The sequence below is a fragment of the Oncorhynchus mykiss genome, chromosome 17 (assembly GCF_057628025.1).
Source record: "Oncorhynchus mykiss isolate SJ-2025 chromosome 17, ASM5762802v1, whole genome shotgun sequence".
Lineage (NCBI taxonomy): Eukaryota > Metazoa > Chordata > Actinopteri > Salmoniformes > Salmonidae > Oncorhynchus > Oncorhynchus mykiss.
In genome coordinates, this window is record NC_143038.1 from 32,600,226 (window position 1) to 32,609,410 (window position 9,185).

Genomic DNA, 9,185 nt, shown 5'->3' on the forward strand with positions numbered 1-9,185 from the left:
TCCCCCTCCTTGTATGTTTATTGGTAGCACCTGTTTGTGATGATTAGTTGGGCTTCTTTAGACAGCCTGCCCGCCTGTTTGTTGTGCGGGATTATTCATTGTAACCTTCGGCTCTGTAGTAGAGGTACGTGTTAGTGCCTGGTCGTGCATTTTTCAGTTGTACATTTTTCATTCCCTGTGTTTGGGGCCGTTATTATTGTGAGCACCCTGTCAGCGTTGGTGCAATTAAAGAGCACAGCATTGCACTCTCTGTCTCCTGCGTTTGACTCCACACCCACGACACCCGGAGCATTACAGACAGGTTGAGCATGAAGACAGCATTTCTTTCCAGAAGCCTTGAGAAAATGTTCCATCTATGGGGACTGTGCGGATGGACTTATACTACTATCTGTACTTACTGGTGACACAGACGCTGTTTCATAATTTCCTACACTAAAATTGCTCTTGCCTAACGATTGCATCTGAATCTGGGCTTGCAGAACGGCTATCCTCACCATGAAGCAAAAGTTATCCTGTATGTTATGAGTACAGCGACTGCAAAAATGATTTAAGTTAAGACTGATTTGTAATTCATATATACAGAATATAAAACAGTACATCCTGCCAGCACGCCCACAAGAGTGTTGAATGACGCGTGGAAGAGAGCGAGGAATGAGATGGGAATAACAATCCAGGCTATTTTCTCTGAGACAAGCATAATAATGTAGTGAAACAAGCAGAGAGCAGGTTTCGAACCCTCTACATTCTTGCCCGAAGTCCAGCACGCTATCTATCGACTGTGCCCAAATGTATTAATTGTGGTTGGGGCCGATTGTGGCTAAAAACACTTTATCAATTGGAATCTTTAACGTGGAAAGGGGAAAAAGTATTATTATTCATTTCTCACAAGCATAGCAGGATGGGCTATTGGCTGAACAATATTCAACGTTTACAAAAAGAATTGTCTAATAGCCGAGCTTGGTGTGAACCCCCATCCCCTCCTTTGCCCAACTTGAGCTAGGTGTGAACCCCCCCTCCACTCCCCTTCCCAACTTGAGCTTGGTGTTAACCCCCTTCCCCCCTCAACTCATTCTAAAAGAAGCAGAGGAGATGCGCAATAGGCTTCTAAGAAGAGGCTATTCTCCATTGTGTGGATGAAGCTCTTAATTTGGCATTGGGGAAAACACGAGATGAACTGCTACAAACAAGACCCACTAAAGCTAAAGAACACTCTGTAATGTTCACAACCACATATACTTTGAACTTGCGAAAAGTGGGAGATGCGGTCAAGAAACACTGGAATGTTTTATCACCAGACCCAGCTTTGCCTGCTGAATTTAAGAATCCACCACTTATGGTATAAATGTGCCCTTTGGTTCACCATTGGCCTGTCGATTTATTGTTCTAACGTCCATTGGTCGTGTGAGTACCTGTGCCTTGTTGTTCTGGCTTTCGAGGCCAGTTGTATTGTGCAGATGATTACAGATCCCGTCCTGTGTTGTATCATTGCACATTTGTGTTTTCGGGTCTCGTCCCGTGTATTTATTTGAGGTACTCCTCGCTCTTTTGTTTGAGTCTCAACCCTGTGTTTTGTATATATATGTGTGTTTGTTCTTCATCCCCGTGCCTTTATATGGCACGCTGTAATTTGGGTAAATCATTTTTTTTTAACGATTACGCATTCCTTCGCCTGTCTCCCGATTCCTTCCCACGATGTGACAGAATAATCAACCATTAAAACTTCTTCAGGCTAGGATCTAGTTTCCTGAATTTTCAACTTCTTAGTGATCCCTTCGCGCGCCAATCCCTTGACAACACCCAGTGAAATAGCAGCGTGCCAAATTCAAAAACAGAAATACTCATAATAATAATTGATAAATCATACAAGTGTCATACATTGGTTTAAAGATGAACTTCTTGTTAATCCAGCCACAGTGTCTGATTTCAAAAAGGCTTTACGGCAAAAGCAAACCATGCTATTATCTGAGGACAGCACCCCTTCAAACAAACACATGAAAATCATATTTCAACCCGCCAGGTTCGACACAAGAGTCGAAATAATAACGATATAATTCATGCCTTACCTTTGAAGATCTTCTTCTGTTGGTACTCCAATATGTCCATTAACCTCACTAGGGTATGTGGGACGCTAGCGTTTTAAAGATACACTTGTTGTTGAGGAGCAGAGAAGAACATGGAGTGGCTAGACACTTTGATGCAGCCAATATAGCAGCCTCATCTGCCATGGCGTTACCCATACTCACAAAATCTTCCCCCCAGTGTGAGCAGCACCCTTCACAATAGCCAAAGCAGAATACAGCATCATAGCCTCCAAGAGATCTAAAACCATAGTTCTATTATGAATTCCACAAGCATTGTAAAAACCCCTACTCCTCCAGACACCACACCAGGAGAGACAAACCCCTATTGCATAAGCAGAATCAGAGAAAATTGTAACCCTTTTCCCTTCTCTCATTTTACAGGCAGTGGTTAGTGCCAAAGGTTCAGCCTGTTGAGCTGAGAAAGTATCTGGCAATGGTTGTTGTATGTGAGTGGTTCTATCAATTGTCACAATACCAAACCCTTACATGTTCCTTCCCTGTAGTTTGATCTATATATGCAGAACCATCAACGGAAAGGTCCAAGTCAGCATCAGTCAGGACAGTGTCAGAGAGGTCATGTCCTTTTTCCCATCTGATTTCCCATCTGTGTTCTGATTTCCTTGTGACCAGACACCTCCTCTTCCTCCTCTCTGTGGTTGATTTCCTCCGCATCCTCCTTGGTGGCCAGGACCAGGCTGGTAACCTCCTTGTGCCTGCTGGGAAGGTGCTCCATAGATTTTGGGTTGCTGCTGATGTCCACCTTGTTGTTGGTATCCTCGTTTGTTTCCTCCTCTGAAATGTCCTCTCCCTCTTTGGTTCACTCCAGGTGTTGTAGCCCATCCTTGATATTGAGAATTTTGTGGACATTGGTTCCTCATGTGTCCAAATTGTCCACACCCCCAGCATTGCATAGGTGGCATTCTGGGTGATGGTAGGCCCTATGGTTGTGGGTTCCCACAGGTCTGAGGGGGAAATTGTGCAAAAGGTAGTATGGGCTGTGGTTGCGGCATATGTCCACTTGGGGGCGGTGTAGGAGCAGGAGTGTTCATCATCACCATGTCAGGCTCACCTCCTTTATTACTTTTCAATTGAGCCAATTGGGACTTTTTTACTGCACCATCAAGCCCCTGTTTTCTTCATTGCTCTGCCTTTTTATCACAAAGCCAGTTCTGGCAGGGGTGTCTCATATAATCCTCTAATCCTCCTTTCCCAACTCTTCAAGCCATTTTTGTTTCATGTTATCTATCCAATCTCCGAAATCTGAGTCGGGTCCAAATGTATAGTCTGATACTCTACTCATGTCTCGCATGGTAGGGAACATATCTCTCAAGCAGTCCCACAGGTTAACGCCAGCTCAGCGGGAGTTAACATCAGTAACCCACATCGGATCACATCGAATCATTACATCAGTGAACTGTCCATGGGTGAGTGCCCGGGATAAAATGTCCTTCATATCTCCAAGGCACAGGATCTGGTGGCCGTGCCTTGTTTCAAATGATCTTATCCAGACTTCAGCTCTTTTCGACATTCTTGGTAGGGATTTAGCAGCAATTGCAATATCTCCGAAACTCCGGGGCTTGTATTCAGCATACATTTGTCCCCCCTTGTTTGAACACTAGAAGGAACACGCCCTTTGGGTCATCATCTGAACTTCTTGCTCTATAACTTCTAAATGTTTCCTTTTCCAGTTTCATTCTTTCCATTTTCTCTTCTATATCACCTTCCATTCTTTACTCTTCCATGAGTTGTTCTCTTAGTTCGTCATATGGTCTCCTGTTTTCCTCAGAATCATCATCCTGTAGTTCCCTCAGTTGTTTTTTGCTGTTCGCGGACTTTACGCCTTAAGTCTTTCCATTGTGCTTTGAAAACACAGTATCCTTTTACTCGTTCCAAACTTTGTTCTTTCATCATATTTCTGGCAGTTCTCCCTAGTTCTATTATTTTTTTTCCGTTTGTAGACTATCAGCCTTTTCTCCTTCTTCATCTTCTTTCATTAGTTCCCACTTAATAATTACCTGTGTACCAGTAGCTACTAAAGGGTGTAAACCTTCTCTCACTTCCACACCTCCTTCTTTATCTTCATAAGGTAGGGGAGCTGTAGGGTGAAGTATCACATATCCTGGGTCTCCCTTTTTCCCTTGTTCCAGCCACCCATTGACTCTTCAACTGTTTCAACTGACTTTGAGCATAAAACGTCTGTCCTTCAGTCTGAATTAGTCCCGAGTGGCTGACAGTATGGTAACCTTCTTATTACTCTTCTTCTTACTGGCTTGCCTTCCCTTGACTATGTCAGTTATAACATCACACTTAGTTTTATCAAATGCTCCTGTGACCGGATATCTGTACTTTTCTAATTTCTTTGTGCATTTATTCCATTTACAAAACACCCAGTCCAGGTCGGTTTTCAAGTAGGGATATTTGTCCTGTAAATATTGTTTAGGATGAATGTTTTTCATTGGTGTGGGACCCACTGTCTCTGCACTGCCCATGGTTGAATCTGTCATGGTGCCCCATGATTTTGTTTTAATCAGGTTCTATGTAATATGGACTGAGTGACTTATCTGTATGGTACTGTATAAAAACCCAGTTCTATCCCCGTATACGGGTAGTAGAACCTAATATAGGATGATATACCCAACGCAGTTCTATTTTCTCTAACCCCTCTTCTTCTTTAGTTTCACTACATTTATTCACTAACCACACTACTGTAAATAGGTTCCACATACTGTCTGTTTGGTAAATAACCACAATTAGTTTCAATTGTATTTTAACTTCAGTACGGTGGTCTCCCTGTCTCCTCTCTTGTGGATGTAATGAAAGAGTAAACTCTACCAAAACGCAATTAACAAATGTTTCCCTTCTTGTACTAGTTGCTGTCTATACCAGTCTAGATTTATTTCAGTACAGAAATTCTTGATATTGACTAGCATATATACATTCACTGTTATCAAATACACTCATCTAACACAACAATTGTCCCACACCAAATCTATACTCCCAGCAATTATACATATATCAAAACAAAACCAATGCCTTCCCTCAGTAAGGTCACCATATATAAATCCAGGGTCTTCCCTCAGGTAAGAACACCATACATAAAACCAGTGTCTTCCCTCTGGTAAGAACACCATACATAAATCCAGTGTCTTCCCTCAGGTAAGAACACCATACATAAAACCAGTGTCTTCCCTCTGGTAAGAACACCATACATAAATCCAGTGTCTTCCCTCAGGTAAGAACACCATACATAAAACCAGTGTCTTCCCTCTGGTAAGAACACCATACATAAATCCAGTGTCTTCCCTCAGGTAAGAACACCATACATAAATCCAGTGTCTTCCCTCCGGTAAGAACACCATACATAAATCCAGTGTCTTCCCTCAGGTAAGAACACCATACATAAATCCAGTGTCTTCCCTCAGGTAAGAACACCATACATAAATCCAGTGTCTTCCCTCAGGTAAGAACACCATACACATTAAGTATTTAAAAACCTGTGCCTTCCCCCAATCACTTGTCACCCAGTACCTCAGTACTGACTTGATTCATCCTAATACAGTGCCTTGCGAAAGTATTCGGCCCCCTTGAACTTTGCGACCTTTTGCCACATTTCAGGCTTCAAACATAAAGATATAAAACTGTATTTTTTTGTGAGGAATCAACAACAAGTGGGACACAATCATGAAGTGGAACGACATTTATTGGATATTTCAAACTTCAAAAACTGAAAAATTGGGTGTGCAAAATTATTCAGCCCCTTTACTTTCAGTGCAGAAAACTCTCTCCAGAAGTTCAGTGAGGATCTCTGAATGATCCAATGTTGACCTAAATGACTAATGATGGTAAATACAATCCACCTGTGTGTAATCAAGTCTCTGTATAAATGCACCTGCACTGTGATAGTCTCAGAGGTCCGTTAAAAGCGCAGAGAGCATCATGAAGAACAAGGAACACACCAGGCAGGTCCGAGATACTGTTGTGAAGAAGTTTAAAGCCGGATTTGGATACAAAAATATTTCCCAAGCTTTAAACATCCAAAGGAGCACTGTGCAAGCGATAATATTGAAATGGAAGGAGTATCAGACCACTGCAAATCTACCAAGACCTGGCCGTCCCTCTAAACTTTCAGCTCATACAAGGAGAAGACTGATCAGAGATGCAGCCAAGAGGCCCATGATCACTCTGGATGAACTGCAGAGATCTACAGCTGAGGTGGGAGACTCTGTCCATAGGACAACAATCAGTCGTATATTGCACAAATCTGGCCTTTATGGAAGAGTGGCAAGAAAGCCTTTTCTTAAAGATATCCATAAAAAGTGTCGGTTAAAGTTTGCCACAAGCCACCTGGGAGACACACCAAACATGTGGAAGAAGGTGCTCTGGTCAGATGAAACCAAAATTGAACTTTTTGGCAACAATGCAAAACGTTATGTTTGGCGTAAAAGCAACACACCATCCCCACTGTCAAACATGGTGGTGGCAGCATCATGGTTTGGGCCTGCTTTTCTTCAGCAGGGACAGGGAAGATGGTTACAATTGATGGGAAGATGGATGGAGCCAAATACAGGACCATTCTGGAAGAAAACCTGATGGAGTCTGCAAAAGACCTGAGACTGGGACGGAGATTTGTATTCCAACAAGACAATGATCCAAAACATAAAGCAAAATCTACAATGGAATGGTTCAAAAATAAACATATCCAGGTGTTAGAATGGCCAAGTCAAAGTCCAGACCTGAATCCAATCGAGAATCTGTGGAAAGAACTGAAAACTGCTGTTCACAAATGCTCTCCATCCAACCTCACTGAGCTCGAGCTGTTTTGCAAGGAGGAATGGGAAAAAATTTCAGTCTCTCGATGTGCAAAACTGATAGAGACATACCCCAAGCGACTTACAGCTGTAATCGCAGCAAAAGGTGGCGCTACAAAGTATTAACTTAAGGGGGCTGAATCATTTTGCACGCCCAATTTTTCAGTTTTTGATTTGTTAAAAAAGTTTGAAATATCCAATAAATGTCGTTCCACTTCATGATTGTGTCCCACTTGTTGTTGATTCTTCACAAAAAAATACAGTTTTATATCTTTATGTTTGAAGCCTGAAATGTGGCAAAAGGTCGCAAAGTTCAAGGGGGGCGAATACTTTCGCAAGGCACTGTATATAACCAAGTTCCTCACACAAGCTTCCATTAGACCCTCAGGAATTTCTTACTATTACACCAGAGGTTCTCTGTCATTTTTACATATACATCATATTACGGGCTTGAACATACGTTGTGGCATCGACTGTTCCTGTAATTATCAACCCCATGAGTGAGGTGCCACTTACATACTGGAATGAGTCATCAATCACACATTTCAGACTTCTGGATTAACAGGCGTCTGCTCGCCTTATAACTTGATGCGCTGCACAGTGGGACGAAGATCACTCACTCCAGGCAAGCTCGCCAAATGTTGGGTGGCCCTTTGATGTAAGTTTCCTTTAACAATCAGTATTTTAGATGACACAGACACAGGCACCTTGGAATACAAATCTTTAGTAATAAAATGCAATTGCAGACAGAGATTCACGTACAGAATACCTCAGTATTCTATAGGAAAGATCTGTGTGGCGAAACAGGAGACAACGCTCTTTATACTACTGGATGTGGACAACCTACCGTCAATCATACCTTAACATTGTTGCATTGGATTAGATACAATTTATCTACGATGAGAAAAACATGTCTAGACTGTGGTTTCTCAATCTTCTGTAAACCAGCCTTGAGGCTGCGTGACTGTCAGCAGGTGCAGGCAGTTCTCAGCCTGAGAACTAAAGCAGTACATCTCTATTACCCAGTACTTTTCCATCTTTGCGCATTGCAAGCATACAAAGGTTATCACGTATATACAGTAATCATGGCATTGGTGCCTTGATGTTTAGGCATTCGAGGCCGGTTGTATTGTGCAGATGATTACGGATCTCGTCCCTTGTATCATTGTGCACTTGTGTTTTCGGGTCTCGTCACGTGTGTTTAGTTGAGATGCTCCTTTGGTACTCAACCCTGTGTTTTGTATACATGCTTGTTTGGTCTTCGTCCCCGTACCTTACATGACATGCTATTATTTGGGTAAACAATAAATAACCCTATTACACATTCCTGAGCCTGTCTCCTGATTTCTTCACACAACGTGACAGATGGTGTTGCAAGTTGATAACTTAATGTACATTCATTCGTTGACTGTACAAAACCCCAGTCTTAAGTAAGTTACTAACTAGTGTTAGGGGCATGGACTCTACAAGGTGTTGAAAGCGTTCCACAGGGATGCTGACTCCAAGGCTTCCCACAGTTGTGTCAAGTTGGATGGATTTCCTTTGGGTGGTGGACCATTCTTGATACACACAGGAAACTGTTGAGAGTGAAAAACATAGTAGCGTTGCAGTACTTGACACAACCTGGTGCCGCCTGGCACTTACTACCATATCCCATTCAAAGGCACTTAAATGTTTTGTCTTTCCCACTCACCCTGTGAGTAAAACACATGCACAATCAATGTCTCGATTGTCTCAAGGCTTTAAAATCCTTCTTTAACCTGTCTCCTCCCCTTCATCTACAATGCTTGAAGTGGATTTAACAAGTGACATCAATAAGGGATCATAGCTTTCACCTGAATTCACCTGGTCAGTCTATGTCATGAAAGAGCAGGTGTTCATAGTATTTTGTACACTCAGTGCACACACACACACACACACACACACACACACACACACACACACACACACACACACATTTTATTTTAAATGTTTTATTTAACACTGTTTTATGTGATCAGGTTTCCTTTCTATTATCTTTGTTGAAATTGACTGCATGATAGTGTTGAAGGCAAGTTGCACACAGCACTGTTAATTATTAAAGCTTTTCAAATAAAACTTTGTCTCAGGGATCATTATTTGTTCACAAATAATATGCAATAGTCTGTTTATACCTTTTTGCCTTTAAACAGAATGCTACCTCTCATTTTCGGGTTAACTGTAAATGAAGCTTTCTTCAAAGTACATTATAACAAATATTATAGCCAAACTCAAATAATGATTGATAAAAGAAACTCTCCATATGGAAAAAATTATT